The 2,239-nt window shown below is 35.1% G+C and overlaps 1 non-coding gene across 1 annotated transcript; it reads right to left on the bottom strand.

Annotated features, from left to right (window-relative positions):
- Positions 1 to 598: 598 nt before the first annotated feature.
- LOC111735175 lies at positions 599 to 717 on the bottom strand. Its single transcript, XR_002778706.1, has one exon. It is a non-coding gene; the product is annotated as a 5S ribosomal RNA (ribosomal RNA).
- Between the last annotated feature and the right edge of the window lie 1,522 nt (positions 718 to 2,239).

The following is a 2,239-nucleotide window of genomic DNA, read 5'->3' as shown; positions in this document are numbered from 1 at the left end:
TGTTTAATCCTCACTTTTTTTACACTTATAATACATCATATGTTAATCAATACATATGCTAATGAACAATAATAGTTTATTCAAATAAACTAATGAATGGATGGATAGATATAAAATTGCATGAATATATGTGTATATTTATGAACCACCCACACACATACACTTACATCTACAGTAAATTTCTTCTCATTATTTTTTAAATTTTATCTGGTATTTCTGGTATGTACCTAATGTACCAAGTAGGAATTGAGGTAGGCACAAAGTGGGGGCTGCAAATCAGAGGCAATTACTGGAACTTCATACAAGATGAATTCTTGGTTACATGGAACAAAGCAAATGCCCAGTTATTGAATCTGTGTAAGGTTGTTATATTAATCTACTGATTAAACTGGTACAAAACTGGGCTTTATAAATTGTCTAATTGAGTTCTGCTTTGGCCATGGGGCTGAAGTCATGGGTTTTTAAAGGACCCCAACTGCATTAATTAAAAGCAAGACATTCAGACGTAGGGTCTTAAGTACATGAGATGAAACAAAACTGTATTCACTAGAAAGTTAATTCCATTCTTATTTTCTACTTTTTTGTTTGTTTGTTTTAATGCCTACAGCACCTGGTCTTCCTAGGTGGTCTCCCATCCAAGTACTAACCAGGCCCTACCCTGCTTAGCTTCCGAGATCAAAAGGGATCGGGCTTGTTCAGGGTGGCATGGCCGTAGACCTTATTTTCTACTTTTTGTTTTATCACTTTGGTCTTGTCAGAGTTATGGATCTGGTTCCAAGGAACCCCACTACCGCTCCCCTGATCCGTGCTCAAGACAGCCGAGCTCTACAGATAGTATTAACTGTACTCTGGCTTCTGGTTTGATTACACCAGTGGAAACCACAACAGGAAATGATCGGGCAAGAAAGAGAGATCAAGGTGTGTGCCAATATCTTCTTCCTAAACCTATTCTTTGAGCTGCGGTTTTGACAGCAGCTGTGTCCTCAGACAAGAGCCTCTCTCCAGCAGGCACAGTTCTGAATTGGGCTCAGGTAGCATGGCTTTCTCCTTCAGAACCTTTCTGCCCTGAGTTGTAATGGGTCCCATTCTTACTAGTGCCTGAGGGTTTCTCAACCCTTGTTAGTCCCTTTACTTCTGCCAACCTCTGGAAATAGTTAACTTCATTGAAATCTTTTTCTACATTTTCTCCTGAGCGTGTCACATGTTTCCTACCACGATCACGATAAATACACTACACGTTCAGAATTGATAACTTTGGAGCCTTTAAACTTCTCTAAAAAATTTGTGAACTTTTGGATCCATTTAGTTGAGCAAATAATAAATATGAATTTTCTACTGCCTTGAAGTATCAGAAACATAAACTTGTACACATAAACATAAAAAGGTACATAAACTTCTTTAGAAAGCAGACTTTCTGGACACTAACATGTCTAGGATTCCAGTTATTTCAAGTGGAAGGGGGAGGTTAAAAATCTTGTTTCTTTCTTTAGAGACTATTCCCGATACTGTTAATGTCCTTTCTGCCTTATTGATCCAGCTGATCCTACTCGTCTTAACCAAACCAAATTGTTCCCTCTTTGGCATGGCCCCATTTTCTTTAAATACCCTTTTTTTATATTATATAGTGATTTTGTATAAAAGCAGATGGCTCTTGTATCAAGAGCCTTGAACGAGTTCATCCCAGGATATACATATCTAGGAAGTTTATCTTAAGGAAATATAACTCTGTTTCCCTGTAAAAGGATGTTTCCTGCAATAATTTAAAAATGATTAACACAGAAAATAATGCCTTACAGAAGGAAACGATTGACTGAAACTTGGTGGATCTATACAATGAAATAGTAAGCAGCCATTAAAAATCATCTTTTCAAACATTATTAATATAGATTACATATATATGTAAATATAGAATGTCTATATGTTAATCTCCTTCTCTCCCTCTCTCTCTCTATACATGTATGTATGTATATATATGTGTATGTGTATATGTATGTGTATATGTATATGTATATAATTGCATATATATCAGGAGAAATAAAAAAACAAGAGCCAGAAATAAACACACACATACATAAATGTTAAAAATAATCATCTACATGATCTTGGCAGTGATTTCTCTTTATATGCAATAGTATTTTTTTGTATTTTACATTTTGATAATTTAACATTTTTAACATAAAATCTGAAGTGCAATGCACTAAATAAAAAATAGAAATTCTTCCTTTAAATGTGTAACTCT

The sequence above is a fragment of the Pteropus vampyrus genome, unplaced genomic scaffold, assembly GCF_000151845.1.
Source record: "Pteropus vampyrus isolate Shadow unplaced genomic scaffold, Pvam_2.0 Scaffold17777, whole genome shotgun sequence".
Lineage (NCBI taxonomy): Eukaryota > Metazoa > Chordata > Mammalia > Chiroptera > Pteropodidae > Pteropus > Pteropus vampyrus.
Note: the sequence above shows the minus strand (reverse complement) of the source record. Positions and strands in the feature narration are given on the sequence as shown.